The sequence below is a fragment of the Cricetulus griseus genome, chromosome 8, assembly GCF_003668045.3.
Source record: "Cricetulus griseus strain 17A/GY chromosome 8, alternate assembly CriGri-PICRH-1.0, whole genome shotgun sequence".
In the NCBI taxonomy this organism is placed as follows: domain Eukaryota; kingdom Metazoa; phylum Chordata; class Mammalia; order Rodentia; family Cricetidae; genus Cricetulus; species Cricetulus griseus.
The window spans coordinates 96,276,634-96,296,429 of record NC_048601.1 but is presented as its reverse complement, the minus strand read 5'-3'; the positions used below and the strand labels follow the sequence as shown (position 1 = coordinate 96,296,429).

At 44.0% G+C, this 19,796-nt stretch overlaps 1 pseudogene; it reads left to right on the top strand.

The window, feature by feature from the left end:
• Positions 1-17,328: 17,328 nt before the first annotated feature.
• On the top strand, positions 17,329-19,518 carry LOC100774901 (annotated as a pseudogene).
• The last annotated feature ends 278 nt before the right edge of the window (positions 19,519-19,796 follow it).

Sequence of the window (19,796 nt, the reverse complement as noted above, 5' to 3'; positions counted from 1 at the left end):
TGAAACTGAGAAGCTTCTGGAAAGCAAAGGGCACAGTCAACAAGACAAAATGGCTCCCTACAGAATGGGAAAATATCTTCACCAACCCCACATATGACAGAGGACTGATCTCCAAAATATACAAAGAGCTCAAGAAACTAGACCAGACATCAAACTACCTAATAATCCAATTAAAAAATGGAGTACAAATCTAAACAGAGAAGTTTCAACAGAACAATCTCAAATGGCAGAAAGATACTTAAGGAAATGAAAATCAAAACAACTCTGAGATTCCATCTTACACAGATCAGAATGGCTAAGATCAAAAACACCAATGACAGTTTATACTGGAGAGGATGTGGAGAAAGGGGAACACTCCTCCATTGCTGGTGGGAGTAAAACTTTGTACAACCACTGTGGAAATCAGTATGGTGATTTCTCAGAAAATTAAGGATCAACCTACCTCAAAACCCTGCAATACCACTTTTGGGGCATATACCTGAAGGAGGCACACTCATACCACAAGGACATTTGCTCAACTATGTTCATAGCAAAATTGTTTGTAATAGCCACATCTTGGAAACAACCTAGATGCCCCTCAAACGAAGAACTGATAAAGAAAATGTGGTGCATTTACACAGTGGCAAGAAACAATGACATCCTAAAATTTGCAGGTAAATGGACATAACTAGAAAAAAAACATTTTGAGTGAGGTAACCCAGAACCAGAAAGACAAATACAGTATGTACTCATCCATAAGTGAATACCAGACATAAAGCAAAATATACCCAGCCTACAATCCACAGCCCCAGAGAAGCTAGAACTGTCTTCTAGAAACAGATGGAAGCAGATACAGAAATCCACAACTAACCATTGGGCCAAGCTCCTGGAGTACAATCAAAGTGAGGAAGGAGCGATAATATGAACAAAGGAGTCAAGACCGTGATGGGGAAACCCACAGAATCAGCTGACCCAAGCTAGTGAGAGATCACTGACTCAGGTCTGACAAATGGGGAACCTGCATAAGACTGAACTAGACCCTGTAATATAGGTGACAACAGTGTGACTGGGACAATATATGAGGCCACTGGCAGTGGGTTCAAGATCTAACTCTAATGCACAAACTGACTTAGTGAAGTCATTCTATATGGAGCCTTGCTCAACCTAGACACGGGGGGTGGGGGGAGCCTTGATCCTGCCTCAATGAGATGATGGGACTGGCTCCTCTCTGAGGAGCAGAAGGGAGGTAGGGAGAGTGGGAGGAGAGGAGGAAGTGGAACTGGAATTGGGATGTAAAAAAATAAATTAGCAAAATAACTGACTCTCCCTCCCCGAGAACCCATCAACTGTCCGTAGTTCCTCAACGAGGAACGGGAGCCTGGGAGCCCTTTCCCATCAATTCTGGGCCAGGGGCTGACTTGGTCCTCTGTAGACAACTAAAGTTGGTTGGTTCATGAACACAGTGTCCTGTCATGTTCAGGAGACTCGGCTTCATCCTGATCCTTCCTGACCTCTGGCTCCTGCATTCTTTCTACTCCATCTTCCCAGATGGTCCCTGAGTCTTGACGGGAAAAGTTATGCTATAAATGTCCATCATGTGGCTGAGTATTCCATAGGCATTTATCCTCTGTCCTTTGATGGGTCATAGGTTTCTATTTTAAACCATCACTGCACAAAGAAACTTCTCTGATGAGGTCTGAGAGCTGCACTGATCTATGGGTATAGAGATAGTGAATTTAGAATTGATGAACACTTGTAACATAAAATACGCAGGCTTCTCCTCACTCTATTTCAATTCCATATGAGCACCCTGTCTTGGGCCAGTGTCTCAGGTAAGGGCTTCAAGGAACAAGACCCTTGTCAAGCAGCAGTGAAAGTTGACATCAGAAAGTACTGTTCCCTTGCTGATTGGGTGACACTGCTTCTGTTAGCCAGGAAACCCTGGTGTTGAAGAAGTCTATGGGAAAGAGGCCCATGATAATTCTTATGGCCTTAAACACAGAGAGATTTTACAACTGCTAAGGTGGCTACTGCAGTTACACCTTCCACAGCAACAGTTAAAAAAAAATCCCAGATCCAGTGAACAGATGCTACAAAACACAGTAAGGTACCAAGTGGCTTGTGGGAATGGTCCTCAGTAACATGATGGCATCCTAGAGCCACTGGTCCTCCACCAGCAATGTGTCATCTCTGTGACTGGAATGGCCTGAGCCACTCTACTCAAGATGTCTAGACAGAAGGCAGGACATAGCTCCAATACCTGATTGCACATTGGCAGCATTTAATCCCACTTTCTCTGCCTCCAATGATCGAATGCCGCTATTTTTAAAACTGTCTATAAGGCTGGGAGATGGCTCAGTGTATGAATGCATGAGGGCCAGAGTTCAAATCCTCAGAATCCATACAAAAGCCAAGCAGGAAAGAGTGGCCAACCTATAATCCCAGCCCTCTAGAGGCAGAGAAAGAAGACCCTGGGAAAGCTGGCTAGCTAGACCAGGTGAATCAGGGACCTCCAGGTTTAGCAAGTGACCCTGAATCAATAAATAAAGTAAAGCATGATCAAGGAAGTCACCTGTCTTAGTCATTTCTCTATTGCTATAATAAAAAACCATGACAAACACACCTGGGGCTTCTGGTTTCAGAGGGTTAGAGTCCATAACCATCATGGAGGGGAGCATGTCAGCAGGCAGGCATGGTGCTGGAGCAATAGCAGAAAGAAAGACACTGGAGATGGTGCTAGTGTTTTGAAATCACAAAGTCTGCCCCCAGTGACTTGCTTCCTCCAACAAGGCCACACCTCCTAATCCTTCCCAAACAGTCCTACCAACTGGGAAGTATTAACACCAAGTATTAAGTAAATGAGCCTATGGGGGCCATTCTCATTCAAACCACCACAGCCTCCACACCCTCGCATGACTACCACTGGTCTGTGGTAAGGAGACCAGAGAGCTGCCCTGAGCAGACTTCTGCCGTCACGACTGTTTGCTGTGTCACAGCTCTTGTGAAAAAGCCACAGTGAATGGGAGATGCAGACGCCTCCACATGAGGCTGGTTTCATTTCGTCACACTTTTCTTCATAAGGTTGGAAGCCTATACTTCCATGGCAAAGGTGTGCTTTTGAGCACAATAGAAGTATAACTGAAGGCTGAGGGCGTGGCCCTGTGAGTGAAGTACCTGCTGCCTAAGCATGAGGAACTGAGTTCTACACCCAGAACACACATTAAAACCCAGGTATGGAAGCACAAACTTCCCACCCCAGCTCTGGGGAGACAGAGACAGGACTTCGGGGGCTAGCTGCTAGCCAGGCCTAAAGTGTGAGTTCCAGGCCAGTGACAGCCGTTTGAAAAAACAAGGTGTTCCTAAGAACACCCTAGATTGAACTCTGACCTCCAAGCACACATGCACACACCTATAAACACACACAAACACATGCATACACACAAAAAATAAAATAAATAAATTTAAGGAGAAAGAGAATCACACTCAACTCAATTAGTTCAATTCTTATCTGTTATGGAATCTGAAGAATTTTGACTTTAAAGGTCAAGGGACACTGACACCGATTGTCTTTTGGGGACAAGAAGTTTATTCAAAGATTTATTAATGCCAAAAACAGACAGCAGCTGATGTGTACAGGGGCTCCCTGTTTACAGAGAATGGGGAAAGAAGAAGGAAAAGTTTCCAGGTTTGGCCTGAAATTAGCTGTTACTAGGTGTAACCAATAAGTAGCAATTGGAGAATGCTGAGTGATCATAATGGAGGAGCTTTACAAAATGGCATGGCTCTGGCTAGCAGATCTTTTGGAAATAAAGACAACCCTCCCTACTCCCACACACTCCCCAAGTTTGGAGAAAACCACTTTTGCCACTCTAGATCACAAAAGAATCTGATCTATGGGAGCACACCAACAAGGACCTCAAGTCTCTCCACCAGATTGTCAGCCTCCAAAGAGCATGCCTCGCTTCTGTGCTTAGGACAGAGTGAGGATCACCACTCCCACTATGAGACAAGGGAGGTCAGAGAGTTTCTTTATAGCCAACTGTCACACAGGAAGACAGGGGAGGAATGAGAGTCAGTTTCTCATTTCTGAGATCTGCCTTGGAGAAGGGAAACTCACATCAAGAGAGAAAGAAAAGTAGGAGTCAGGAGGGCACCAAAGGACCAGGAAGGTGTTCCTGGTGTCCCTTGTTCTTCAGCTCACAGGACTCGGCCTGACAGAAAACCCCAACACTGCCTCCAAGTGGGACTGCTAGATCGGGTACTAGCTCTATTTTTAATTTTCTGAAACACCTCTAGATGGCTTTCCATCATGGCTGCCTGTGGTGATATATTATTTATGATTTATTAAAGCTTGCCTGAGGGTTCATAAAGCAAAGCTAGCCACAAGCCATAGAGGTCAGGCAGTGATGGCACACACCTTTAATCCCAAGACTCAGGAGACAGGAAGATGGATCTCTGTTAGTTCAAGGCCACACTGAGCTACACAAAATTGATTCAGTCCTAAAGAGAAACAGCTCACACCAAAGTGATCTCAGCACTTGGATCAAGAGGCAGCAGTCTGGGATTGCAGTCTGAGGTTTGGTGGAGAGACTTATTCTCCAGACACTATAAGAGGACAGCCCTTTCAGCCTGAGGCAGAGGTAAGAGTTAGTGGCCAGCTGCTTTGCTTCTCTGGTCTTCAGCTTGAAGCTTTAATAAATCATAAACCATATATTGCCACGGCTGCCTCGGTGTACATTCTCATAGGGTATTCTGGGATTACTTCCCCCCCACTTCTGGGTCACATTTATTTGGTTTTATCTATAATGACAGCCATCCTAATAGGTCTGAGGTAACATCTGGATTCTCCTAACTAATTGTAATAACAAACATCTGTTGGCCACTTTATCTTCTTTGAGGGAAAAATGTCTATTCAGGTCATCTACCCATTTCTCCTTTGGGTTACATGTGGAAAGGTGCATGCATGCTGGCGTGTGTGTGTGTGTGTGTGTGTGTGTGTGTGTGTGTGTGTGTGTGTGTGTGTGTGTCCTTGTCTATATGGATGCATTATGCGCACATGTGGGCCCATCCTTGTGGAAACCAGAAAATGACCCCTGGTATTATTCCTCCTTAGGTGTTCTCTCCGTTGTTTTTGAGGCAGGGATTCTCTTTGGTCTGGGCTCACTGATTCAGCCAGCCTGGCTTGCCAGTGAGCCCTAGGGATCTGCCTATTCCCCCCTCCCTAGCATCAGGATTGCATGCCTCCGTGTCCAGTTTCTTACATGGGTTCTGGGGAATCGAACTCTAGGTCCTTACACAGAAAACACTTTTCTAACTGAGCTATCTCCCCTCCCGGTGTGGACACACACACACACACACACACACACACACACACACACACACATACACACACACAAGAAAAGAAAAAAGAAAAAGAAAAAGAAAAACTAACAAATGGAATAGCAATAAAAAACAAACAGGCAGCCTATAGAATTGGAAAACATTTGTGAACCTGAGAAGAGGTTCACAGGCAAGAAATACAAGAAATTCACACAAGAGGCTCATGTCATTCTGATGAACTAGCTGCTCCCAGAAAGTAGGACGCACCAAAGGGAAAGGGCTGACTAATACCTTCACATTGAGGAGACAAAGCTTCGTGTGAAATTCAGAGGAGCCCTGGATTTTGTGTGTTTCATTTTGTTTCAGTGAGAACCCACCCAAGAAAACCATAATTCAAACATGACTTTTCCGAGCACCCCTGGATACCCACACCTTAGTACAGCCGATTCTTTTTCTTTAATGTTCTATATTGCTTTTAGTACATTAAGGGTATTACTTTCCAAGTGCTACAGGGAGATGCTCTTTATAGACCCCGTAAATCACAGGATAAGAACTAATTGAAACTTGCTGGCTGTACCTTTGTGGGCTGAGTCTGGCAACAGGAAAGCAATCAGCCAGCAATTAAAATGCTAATACAGGGCTCACCCCAGTTGGGTGCTCTTGCCAAAATGCAATGGGCTGCTCCAGTAGAATTCATAACAGCCAGCCTGGACAGCATTTCATTTGGAAGCCATCGATTTATCAGAACCGCAAACAGCATCTTAGGAGACATTTTCCCAATGGAAAATAACAACAGCTGCAGCAACGGTAATGAAAGACTGTTATGATAAGAACCAGATTATTCTCAGTGATGGCAGGGTCAGATCCTCTCTTTAGGATTTAGTGTAAACTGACACCTTGGCTTCGATTTCGATCGTTCCGCCCCCACCACCACCACTCACCCGAGGCAAAGCTGCGGGTGCCATAAAGAACAGGAAGTCAGAAAGGCAGCTAAGGCAGATCAAAGCGGATGCATCTCGTGTCCTCCTTTCAGCTCCTGACTCTGCCAGTGGCCATCTGCTGTGGTTTGAATCCGAGGTGTCTCCCAAAGGCTCATGTGTTTGAACACTTAGTCACCAGCAGGCCATGCTGTTTGGGATGGGTGCAGGACTTTTAAGAGATTGAGCCCCCCTATAGGAAGTGGGTCACTGGAGGGGAGGCAGGACTCAGGGTTTGATAGCCCGGCCCCACTTCCTGTTCCCTCCCTGCTTGGTGACCGTAGATATAACTAACTAGCTGCTGCACATTCCCGCTACAGTTCTTCATGCCATGATGAACTGTATCTCCTTAAACTGTGAGCCAAAACCAAACCCAAATGCCACCCTTCCTCCTTGTATCTGCTATCTTTCTGATTACTGAGATGAAATACCTGACGTAAGCAACTTGAAGAAATGTATATGTGGTTCAAAGTTCAAGGAGATGTATTCCATTGTGGTTGGGGGGGGGGGGTCATGGGAGCGGGACCTTGAAGCAGTGGGCCACAGGGCATCCAGAGTCAGGAAGACAGATGAACGCACTGCTCAGCTAGCCATCTCCCTTTTATTCAGTCCAAGACCCCAGCCCATGGAGAGATGCTGCACTCATTTAGCGCAGCCCTAGCAACTTCCAGAAACTAGAAGAAACAGGAATCTCCTTGCACCTTTGAGGTAGCAGCCCTGTTTACGCCCGCATCTTGGACTCTTGGTGGTAAGAGTTCGATCCCATCATCAATTAGAAACTATGACCTCATTTTTTAACCTTTTTTTCTGAGCTTCCTTCTGTGAAGCAGATCTGTAATTATAGCCAATCTATGTCTGAGCTCCCACAAACACCAAGCAGTGGGACTGTTTTCACACCATCACTTACAGACTTATTGACTCAGCAGGGTTCTGAGAGAGGGAACTAAAATCCAACCAGAGATGAGTAAGTTGGGGCTTGTACCCCAAGACAGAAAGTTCTATGTGACTTCCCACACACACTATGATCTGACTCCACCAAGAGTTTCTCCCATTTCTCTGCCTAAGTCACCAGCTTAGAGTCTCCTCCCTTTGGAGACCAAAATGGCCCTTTCTATTCTACTCAGTGTGATGGCAGGAAAGGGAGCCAATGGAAAAGACCTCTGCAAAGCAGTGAGGAGAGTCAGCACAGCCCCTCATCTTTTCTGCTTCTTGGTCCCCATGTTTCCCTATTCTAAGACATGCACCCTAATATTCTAAGTAAAGTACCACATAAGCTGTTACTCTTGGCTGATCCACCAGCATTAAGATCTGGGTCATACTCCACTCTTGACTTCCAAGAGGCTAAATGCTCTAGATTTTATGGGAGATGATGTCAATTCTTCTCTTCCTAATCAAAATGGGTGTCAGTTCTCTTGCCCAGAGATGGATGGGAGGTGACCCCAGAATGTACAAGCTCTGGAGGCAGATGTACCACACTACACAGCCCTCATACTTGATGCTGATTCAGACAGAGCCCTCCTAATGACCACTTGTAAAACTGGATTTGAGAGATAGAGTCATAAAACTTCATATTAGTTCTTATTGCATTTTATTTTAGTCCGAATGGCTAATCAGTCACCTCCAGGAAACTTTAAATCACCCAAAATATTTCATCAACAATACTTCATCAATGTCCATGCCCAAGTTACCTTCTGAATGGCTATAGGGACATCAGGCAATGTTGGTGCATCTCTATCAAACAGTACTTAGTATTTGGGGCTGGAAATTTTTCTCAGTGGTTAAGAGCATTGGCAGCTGTTCCCAAGGACCTATGTTTGATTCCCAGGGCCCACATGGTTGCTCACAGTTGTCTGTAACTTCAGTCCCAAGGAACCTGATGCCCTCTTCTGGCCCCCTTGGGTAAAAGGAACACATGTGACACAAAGACATGTATTCAGACAAAACACAAACACACACACACACACACACACACACACACACACACACATAAAGCATAATAATAATTAAATAGCACTTAGTATATTTGTAACATCATGCCAAATGCTACTGTAATCAAGCAAATATGAAATGTTTAGTTCTGGATATAAATGAGCTTCTACAAACATACAGAAGAGGTTAGAGAAGTTGTAAATGCAAGTTTGGAGAATAAAAATAGATGGAGACAAGGAGTGTGTGTGTGTGTGTGTGTGTGTGTGTGTGTGTGTGTGTGTGTGTGTGTGTCTGTATTCAACATAAAAATATTAGTATTAGGTGAAGTCATAAGAAAGAAGACAGCCACACAGAGAAAGATGAACAACAGGAAAACAATGGTGAAATCTGCATTGAGAGATAGACAGGAAGAAGATGCCTGCCAGAGAGAGAGGGCAGAGAGCTTAGAAAGGGACCCCACCAGGAATGGTAACTCAGAAGACTGACATCAGTGTTTACACCTGACCAAGCTTGTGTCGTCTGTGACGCAGAGAGCTAAGTAAGGGAAAGACTTTAGTAAGTGCTTCATAGATTCCTGAATAGACAAAACAATCACAAGTTACCCATGACCATGGAGATCCTTACCAACATGCAAGGCGTCCTACCATATTGCTGAGGATGAACTTCTAGGCTCCTATGTCATTAGCAGAGCTAGAAATTATTTTCCTGCCCATCAATCAAAAGGAGAACATATAATGAGAAAGGCACTGGGATGAAAGTGTCAAATATGTCTTGAGTTTTGAGGGGCAAGCTTTCCTTGCATAATTGAGGATCACCTGTGTTCCCAGAAAGCACAGCTCCCCTCCCCCGTCCTCACAGCACTGGACAGACGGAAACCCCTCCCATCAGCATCTTTACCATGTTGAAGTAGAAACTAACACAGCAGAGGGGACGGGAGCCTGGCAGCAAAGGGAAACTGGGATCTGGATTTCAGGATTAATAACTGTGGGGGAACTAGACCTCAGCATCTCAAGGGTGGCTTCATGATGGGGGCACACTGCTTGGGGTCCAGGAAATAGTTGTATGGGTCTCCACAAGTCTTACCCCAAGAAACCAGCTGAGTCACCATGCCAGGAGAATTCTTTAGTTCTGATGCATAAATTCATTTCTCAGGACTGGGCTAAGAAGCCTCTGGGTACCACCTCCAACTTCTGCTTCCCACCACACCGTCTCTGCCACCGAAAGTTAAGCATGCTGGAAACAGCAACTTGGTATTTCTCCAGTATCTCATCAGTGCCCATCAGAAGACACACTTCACAAATGCATGAACAGAAACGAGAAAACAAATACCAGAAAGTCCTCTACCACCTCCTATGAAAGGTCTACCTTGTGTTAACTGAAGTTTTAAAGGAGCCCATCTACATTGGACATTCTACAAGGCTGATTGACAGGTTACAACCTCAGGGACTGCGGAGAGGTTGGGGTGTTGCATGTCAGGCTATTCCCTGCCCACCATTGAGCAACAGAACATCCTGAACATCCTTGTCTTAAATTCTTTTGGAACCTAAACTCTACCAGTTACAAGCCATCAGGTGACATCTGGGTCCTGACAAAAAGATGTCCCTGCTTTGCTATAATCCAACTCCCGGATGTTGCCACCAGTGTATGACTTTGTTTTGTTACTATAAAAACTTCAGAAAATAAAAATGAGAAAAATCTTCATAAAACTGTCACTGTATTGGAACACAGAATTTGGGTTAACCTGGATGTGTTTTCCCAAACCACATTTGATTATATTTGGCTCTAAAATAAAACATCTCATCCCCTTGAGGTGAGAGCTGTGTTTTTCGATCATCACTTGAGATTTTCCATCTTAGCTATGGACAACACGGTGATCAACCTCACTGGACAAACATCCTCCTGGGATGCCACCTTGTCGAAATACTATTTATTTCTGTGCTTTCCGGTGATTTGGGTGGCTTCTGTGAGAACCAGACAAGGTGAGGGATGGGGGAGTGAGTGCAGACAGGGAGGCAAGCAAGACATTATCAGGAGACCTTAGCTGAACTGTTCTTGGAGCTAAACTAATAAACTCTCCTTCCAGCACAATTCCCTCTTCCCCACTTCCAGAAGAGAACATGGAGACATTAGTAATCCAACAAATGACCTTGGGCTAATTAAATCAATAGTCCCTGTAAATTAGGTTTTTAAATGAAAGTGTTTTAAAGACCTTAAAAAAAAAAAAAACTGGGATTCACTCCTATGGGGGATAACATTTGAGATAAATTAGCAAGAAAGAGAAAGAAAGGGAAAGAAGCAAAATCATCTTCAATTGTCTAAAATGTTGATTACCATTTGGAAGTGCTGAGTGTGTTTGGAAGGCTCTCCTCTGTTCCACTGAACCCTCAGAAACACTTTCTGTTGGCTCTGGCCTAAGGGTCAATGGCCTTGAATGTGTTGACCTTGAGCAAGACCCTTGCCTTTTCAGAGATGTGATTTATTCTCTCTCTCTCTCTCTCTCTCTCTCTCTCTCTCTCTCTCTCTCTCTCTCTTTCTCTCTCTCTCCCTCCCTCTGTGTGTGTGTCTGTGTGTGTGTGTGTGTGTGTGTGTGTGTGCACATTCATGTGCATGCATATGCAGTAGCAATAGCAATAATAGGTCCCACATGATGGTTAGTTTTTGTTTTTAAGTTGACCAACTGGAGTCACTTGGGAAAAAGAAAGCTCAATCAAGAAATGGCCTCCATCAGACCAGCCTATGGGCATGTCTGCAGGGCAGTTTCTTGATTAATGACTGACATGAGAGGACCCAGCACATTCACCAGACCCAGAGGGTGCCTCAGTCTCCACCAGCAACCCTGTGAAAACTAAACTTCCATTATCTGTGACTTACCCTGCCTTAGATATAATAACAACCCAATGGAGTGAGATAGATGGTCACAGCCCAGCTACCATTGGGGTGTGACACAAACTACGCCCCTTGCTTTTAGCTCCCCCTAAATCCTGGATAAGATGCTACTTCCCATGTTGCATTTCATTTTTATTTAAGATGTCTTCAAAGAGTCAAGATGAGGGGGAGATAAAGATATTTCACAATGCTTTGTGCTTTCTGCTCACTCAATCCTTCTGAAATTTACAACAGTCATGGGTTGGGGGAGAAGGGCCTGTGCATTTCTGAGGACAGTCTTTCAATCAGCCACATGCCTCACTGTATTTGCAGGAAACTGGTACAGTGCCAGGCTTAAAAAAAATAAAAAACAGGGGCTAGGGAGATGGATCAGTGATTAAAAGCACTGGCTGTCCTTCTGGAGGACCAAGGTTCAATTCCCAGCACCCATATGGCAGCTCACAGTTGTCTGTAACTCCAACCCTAGAGGATTGCCCTCTTCTGCTTTTCTTTGTCACCAGGCACACATGTGGTGTACAGACATACATGAAGCCCTCAAACACATTAAATTAAAAACAAAAAACAGCAAACAAGGAAGCTGCATTCTGAATGAAAGACAGAGCTGCCCCACCCACACTGCTCGATGCTGGGTCTCCACAGCCAGTGTGTCCCCATTTCTCACACAGACACAGGGTTTGCTATGTACAGCACACTGCACTTTAAAAGCTGTCAAGGGGGCATTGGCTCTTCTCTACAGGTCTCCTTCAGACTATGGCTTCCAGTAGTTTAAGAATGGCAGTTTATTTTTTTTCATTTCTATCCATCTTCTTGGTTTTTCTTTTCATTCAACCTATAAATTTTCTTGAAACATGTATCAAGGGTCACCAAGTCCTGGTGGAGAGTTTCTGTCCCAGCATGTGGCTCCACCAATCACTGCTCTCCTGTATTATATTTCAGGTGCTAGCCATTTAATCATCCCTTCTGCCAGGGTAGTTTGGCTCATGGATAAATCAAAGCAGCTTCACGGGAAAAGTCAGGGACAGGCTCGCTTCCTGGGACAATTTTGCTTTGCAGATACATCGCTGCCTCAGTCATAAACAAGGTCATTGGCAGTGCCTTTCACCTTGATGAGAAATTCAAAATTTTCTCAGGGAAAAGTAGCCCTGCAGGCAGAGAAATCTTAGCTCTACTCACAGAATCAAAGAAAAAAAAAAAAGCTTCTCCATCATAAATTTATCCTGGTTAACCCAAGGAACCTATGGTTTTTGATTTGTGTGACCAAACAACCTAAATCTCACTGTTAACTACAGATCCCTAAATCTACCTGTTTTCGCTGACAAGAGCCAAATTGTGGAAGGTCCAGACTGTAAGGCATTTTTTCCTTAGCTTTGCTATTTCCCACCAGGGCTATGGTACGAATGTTTCACCAATGACTACTCAGTTTGTTTGGACACAAGGATGTGGAAATGCACAGCTTGTGCCCCATTTGTCCTGAGCATCTGAGCAGGACAGTGCTGGGTGGGGCAAGGGCATCGAGAAACTGGAGAAGCAAGGCAAGGTGGTGGGGGGGCGGTGTTGGGGTCTTGTGGAGACGATAAACACATGGAGCCAAATGAGTTCTCCAGAAACACTTGCTTCCAGCGCTCTTTATTGGTCCCATCAAGAAGCTGTGTCTATTTGCCTTGAACTCCGGAGAAGCTAGTAACTGTCTCCATGAATAGACTTGGGAAATGTTGCTAAGTGACTTCCAGGGCTACATTGGTCTGTTGTTACTGTAACAATGTATCCAGGGTGGGCTACTTTAAAGACACGAAGCTCATTCAACTCAAGGATCTGAAGATACCAGCAGCAGCTCAGTCTAGTGAGGAAGTTGAGGCAGGAATGCATGTCAGAAGGCGTGTGGGGCTTTTATAGCAAACCCTGGAACTTGGGGGTCCTTTTAACCATCTCTGCCTTCTATACTAGGGATGAAGCTGACAACACATAAACCTCTAGGAAGCTCAAGGCATATCCTATCACAGCAAGGACTATGTTTTCTCTTTCTCAAACACAAGTCATGGAGGGCTCTTGAAAGTCAGCTGCCATCCTGCCTTCAAGCAGAGACTCGGGAAGTAAGCTTCAGTTAAGAGCCCCAGACAAGGTTTCAGAAACACCCAGCATCAACCCCTGGAGCTAGCAAGTGAGAAGATGAGAGAATGAGCAAGGGAGTGAGTGTCCTGGCTTAGAGGTTCTAGCACTGGCCTCTGAGCTTCCCCAGAAGATGCTGAGTGAGGTTCACATGGCAACCCATACCAAGACCTGTGTAACCTGCTGATCTGTGAGCAGTATAAGCAGTCAGGTTTCAGCCAATAAATTGAGGTGATTTGTTTGCACAGATTAAGCAAATGGAACAATATAGAGGCTGGAGAGCAAGACATCTCCAAGTAGGGTAGCCAGGTAGAATATGCAGGAATGTGTGTGCAGCTATACTGTCTAACTGTTCTAGGAACCACTTTATACAAGAAAGAGGAGGCTGGGAAGAGGCTTACACACTGATGGTGCAGCCAGTCTTAACAAAAACTTCCTATGACCAAGAACTTGATAGAAAATTGTAACAGGAGCCAGAGGAACACCAAAGGATTTCAGAAACATTTCCATCCTGAGCCCCTTTCAGTAACAAACACCACTTCCAATTTCCCAAGTATCTCCCAGGGCCAAGAGCTCACTTGTCTTCTATCTGTCCAAACGTTCAGAGGTTGCCAGATCTGTAGTAAGTTCAGAGCGTTCCTCATATTGATTTATTGTCAACGTTTGACTTCTGGACTCGCTCTCCCATGCTGATCAGGGACATCCCTGGACTTGACAGAGCAGCATGTCTTGATATATAGGCATCTGCTATGGAAGGGAGGAGGAGTCGAGCAAAGACAGAGGGGCAGGGGAGGGGCAGAGGAGAAGAGGGTGGGAGCAGGAAGCAGGGGAGGAAGCAGTGGGCAGGAAGTGAGGAGGACACAAGGAGCACGGAACACAGAGAGTGGTGCTGTGTTGCTTGTGAGCACTGCCTGGCTAGTCACAGTGAACTTCCTAAGCACCCCCAGGGATGGAACATGCTAGTGTCCCCTCCAAACAGGTTGTCTCATTAATGAAAGTTTCTACACAACTGGAAAGGTAGCTCCAGACTCAGTGTGCTCTTACCTGCCTTGTTGGCTGACTCTCACCTGGGTCTAGGCTCCACCATTGCTTCTGCTCCTCCTGGCTTGGCTCTTAATCCCTGACCTAGAAGATAGGATGACAGCACTAGACCTGAGGACTCATGTGGGTACTGTGGGCAGGGGAAACGAGACAGTGGTCAGTGTCTAGTCATCAGACAGTGATGTCCACACACCAGCATCTCCACAGGCTAGAGGTGATGGGATTCATGGACACAGACCGGGAGTCAGTAAGAACTTAAGGAGCTAGGTTTGAACATTGTAATTTGCCCAAAAGAAGGTATATTTTGCTAAAAGACAACATATTCAATGTAAAACATATCTTTCTAATCCCAGCAGTGGTAGTGAATGCCTTTAATCCCAGCACTCTGGAGACAGAGGCAGATGGATCTCTGTGAGTTTGAGGTCAGCCTGGTCGATAGAGTGAATTTCAGGACAGCCAGAGCTACATAGTGAGACCCTGTCTTAAAACTAAAAATAATTAAAATATGAAGTACCTTTTTAATACTGACATTCCTACATTAGATTATCCAATTTATCAAAACTACATTCCCTATCTTTATCAGTGAATTTGCTGATGGAATACACCACACACACATACACAGGGAGAGAGAGAGAGAGAGAGAGAGAGAGAGAGAGAGAGAGAGAGAGAAAGAGAGAGAGAGAGAGAGAGAGAGAGAGAGAGAGCTCATGTTGGATCAGGAAACTGCCTTCTTATACTCAGCCCAGTTTGTTTCAAGAAATTCTAAATTGAGTATCTCAGAACAACTGTCTTGGGAACTTTCATTCCTTGCAGTGTTTCATGAGAAACAAAACGATCAAGACAACAAGGACCATCTCCACACCTGCCCTCTCAGAAGCAAAGCCTAATGTGGAGGAAGACACCCAGAAACCTGCCCACTGCTCTAGTAGTCATGTGAATTGGTCTGTGCTTCCTGTGTTCTCAAGTCTGAGCAACACCCTTTAGTTGGGCATGCAATTATGGTTTGTATGTATTGTTTCATTTCTGTTGCTGTGATCAAAACACCCTGACAAAAAAGCTACTTAGGAGAAAAGGGATTTGTTTTGACTCATAATTCCAGGTTACAGCCCATCGTATCAAGGAGTTCACTGCTGCATGTATTTGAAGCTGCTAGTTACATGACATCGAAACCAAGAACAGTAAGAAATTAATATAAACATACTTGCCTTTAGTGTTTCTTCCTCCACTCTTATGCAGCTCAGGGAATGGCACCACCCACAGGGAGTCTTCCCATCTCAATTAAAATAATCAAGACAACCTGTTGCTGGGTCCTAAGGGCTCCCTCGGGAGAGGGGGTGAGATGGTGCAAAGTCAAAGCCCCAGAAGCCAGATGAAAGGAAACAGCAGATTCCTTTATTTAACAATGGATACAAACTTATATACTAGCCCGGCACCCAGGTGTTCTGATCTGTTGGCATTATGTAGTCACCCCTCATTGGCTAGGTACAATCAGGACCTCTGACAGCTCCTGCTGCTAGGGCCTCTGGGAGGATCATGTGGTTGCCCTTTATTGGCTGAGCAGGATCAGGACCACTAACAGTGACTGTCAAACTCCTGGTTGGCTCTCTAGACCTTAACTTCCTACATATCCACCCTTTTTTATTTATTATATGGACACTCATTGGGAGCCAGAGTTCTTGCAATGAGAGCAAAGAAGGGGAGTATATAATATGCATTACCCATCCTAGGTTATTCCCTCCTTGGTGGAAGCATCCTGATTCATAGTCAGGCACACATCTCTTACCAGGACCCATATTGGAGACATGGCAGTCTGAGGAAAAACACAAGCATACCATCGTCCATAGGTTAGCAGGTGGACTGAGCTGCCATTGGAGGGAGATAGGATCTCTTCATCTCACCAGGGGCAGGGGTGTGTTCCTTGATAGAGACACCCAGTGCTTGTAGGCCAGGCTAAGCCCCTTATCATCAAAACTGAGACAGTTCATATGGAAAAGAACCTCTGTTAAGGCCAGATGAGGGTCTCTCCTAGCTTCTGATGAGAAACTCCTGGACAACAGTTCCTTAAGAGCTCTGTTGGTCCTCTCCACAATGGCTTGTCTCTGCGGATTGTGGGGAATGCCAGTGGTATGGGAAATCTTCCAGGACACCAGAAAGTCACTGAATTGTTGAGAGGCATATGCAGGGACATCCAGAACATACATGCAGACACATAGATACACATACACTTACAAATATTTAAAATTAATCACTCATGCTACTGTGTAAATAATTTGTACACAAAGCAGTTAGGCATTTCTCTAATATCATATTATCTAAACTTAATTAATGTATAGAATCCTTTGAAGAAAGAAAAATAAATGTAAAGTTTCTCTTGTTAAAAAAATAAAATAAAATAAAGATAAAAATGTTAAAATTGTAATAATCTACTGAATTTATGTCTCATTTATCATCTTTCTATCATCTATTTTGCCTATCAGTCTGTCAACATATACTTAAGTTGCTTCTGCCTCTTCTTTCGGTTTATCCCATTTTCTGCCTTCTTTTGGATTAATTGGGTGTTTTTCCTGATTACATTTTACCCTCCCTATAGGCTTCTTTATTGGTTTTTATTCTGTATGCTTACACTAAGGCTTGCATCATCTCTTTAATACTTTAGAGTCTGTCTTGAAGTGGTTTCTCATCATATAATATGCAGCATGAGGGCCTTCTCACAATATACACGTGACCTTCCCTCCATCCCAACATCACTGACACACTTGGTATGTATGCGGGATACACTAGTATAGGCATGGCTTTAGATAACCAGTTATCTTTAGGGCAGACAAGAATAAGAAAAATGAATTTTATGTGTATTTATTTATGTCATTTCCAAAAACCTTCATTTATTATCATACATTAAAATTTTGGTCAACAATAATACTTCTTCTGCCTAAACAACTTCGTTTCATGAAGTACAGGTGTGCTGGCAACCAGTCTCTCTCAGTTTTTGCCTATATCTTCTTCCATTTTAAAAGATAGTTTTGAAGGGTATAGAATTCCAAGTCGAGCTGCTTCAGTGTTGTCACGTTTCGTGCGTGGTCACTCGGGGAAGATGCCTGAGGAAACCCAGCCCCAACACCAACAAATGGAGGAGGAAGAGGTTGAGGCCTTTGCCTTCCAGGCAGAAATTGCCCAGCTGATGTCCTTGCTCATCAACACCTTCTACTCAAACAGAGAGATCTTTCTGAGGGAGCTCACTTCAGATTCATCAGATGCTCTGGATAAGATCAGATACGACAGTCTGACAGACCCTAGTAAGCTTGACTCTGGGAAGGAGCTGCACATTAATTTTATTCCCAACAAACAAGTAAGAACCCTTACTTGTGGATACTGGAACTGGAATGACCAAGTCTGACTTGATCAATAACCTTGGTACTATTGGCAAGTCTGGCACCAAAGCCTTCATAGAGGCCTTGCAGGCTGGTGCAGATATCTCTATGACTGGCCAATTTGGTGTTGGTATTTACTCTGTGTATTTGGCTGCTGAGAAGGGGGGCGGGATCCTTCACAGTGAGGACTGCCTCGGGTGAACCAATGGGTCATGGAACAAAGGTTATCTTACACCTGAAAGAAGACCAAATTGAATATTTGGAGGAAAGGAGAATAAAGGAGATTGTAAAGAAACATTCTCAGTTTATCAGCTATCCCATTACTCTCTTTGTGGAGAAGGAACTCAATAAGGAAGTCATTAATGAAGAAGCTGAAGAAGAAGAAGATAAAGAGGAAGAGAAGGAAAAGGAAGAAAAGGAATCTGATGACAAGCCAGAAATAGAAGATGTCGATTCTGAAGAAGAAGAAGGATGGTGAGGAGGAGGAGGAGGAGGAGGAGGGAGGAGGAGGAAGAGGAGGAGGAGGAGGAGGAGGAGGAGAAGAAGAAGAAGAAGAAGAACAACAAGAACAAGAACAAGAACAAGAACAAGAACAAGAACAAGAACAAGAACAAGAACAAGAACAAGAAGATTGACCAAGAAGAGCTCAACAAAACAAAGCCTATTTGGACCAGAAATCCTGACGACATTACTAATGAAGAATATGGAGAGTTCCACACGAGCTTAACCGACAATTGGGAAGAACATTTGGCAATAAAGCATTTTTCTGTTGAAGGACAATTGTAATTCCTTCTCTTTGTCCCAAGACGTGCTCCTTTTGATGTTTGAAAACAGAAAGCAAAAGAACAACATCAAGTTGTATGTGTGCAGTTTTCATCATGGATAACTGTGAGAAGTTAATCCCTGAGTATCTAAATTTCATTAGACGAGTGGTGGATTCTGAGGATCTTCCTCTAAATATTTTCCATGAAATGTTGCAGCAAAGCAAAATTTTGAAAGTTATCAGAAAGAATTTGGTCATGAAATGCTTAGAACTATTTGCTGAACTGGCAGAAGATGAAGAGAACTACAAAAAGTTTTATGAGCAGTTCTCAAAAAATATAAAGCTTGGAATTCATGAAGACTCTCAAAATCAGAAGAAGCTTTCAGAGCTGTTGCGATACTGCACCTCTGCTTCTGGAGATGAGATGGTTTCTCTCAAGGACTATTGCACCAGAATGAAGGAAAGGACCAAGTTGCTAACTCGGCTTTTGTGGAGCATCTCCAAAAGCATAGCTTAGAAGTAATCCATATGATTGAGCCCATTGGTGAGCACTGTATGCAACAGCTGAAGGAGTTTGAGGGCAAGACCTTGGTGTCTGTTCCCAAAGAAGGATTGGAACTTCCAGAAGATGAGAAGAAAAAGAAACAGGAAGAGAAAATGACAAAATTTGAAAACCTCTGCAAAATTATGAAAGATGCTTTGGAGAAAAAAGTTGAGCAGGTGGTTGTATCAAACCGATTGGTGACGTCCCCTGGCTGTATTGTATTGGGTGTATTGGGTGGACAGCCAACATGGAGAGAATCATGAAAGCTCAAGCTCTCAGAGACAACTCAACGATGGGTTACATGGCAGCAAAGAAGCACCTGGAGATAAACCCTGACCACTCCGTTATTGAAACCCTACAACAAAAGGCAGAGGCTGAAAGAATGACAAGCCTGTGAAGGATCTGGTGATCTTGCTGTATGAAACTACACTCCTGTTTTGGAAGATCCCCCAGACACATGCTAACAGGATCTACAGGATGATCAAGCTTGGCCTAGATATTGACGAAGATGGTCCTACTGTGAATGATACCAGTGCTGCTGTAACTGAAGAAATGCCACCTCTGGAAGGAGATGATGACACATCACAAATGGAAGAAATAGACTAAGCTTCACCAGAGCTATATGTTTGATGCTTACTTTCATTCCTTCTGATAATATATTTTTGAGGAATTTTGTTTATTTTTGTTAACATTTAAAACATCTGTGTGGCATGAAAACTAAGGTGAAGATAAAATTTCTTTCCGCTTGTGATACTGTGATACTCTAGGTTTGACTCAACGGGTTGGTAGAACATTTGTTGTTTAATGTAACCTAATAACTTCGTGCCCTTAAGTGTTTAGATGTTGAGCTGGATTCCTTAGTAGACCAAATAATTTGTCACTTG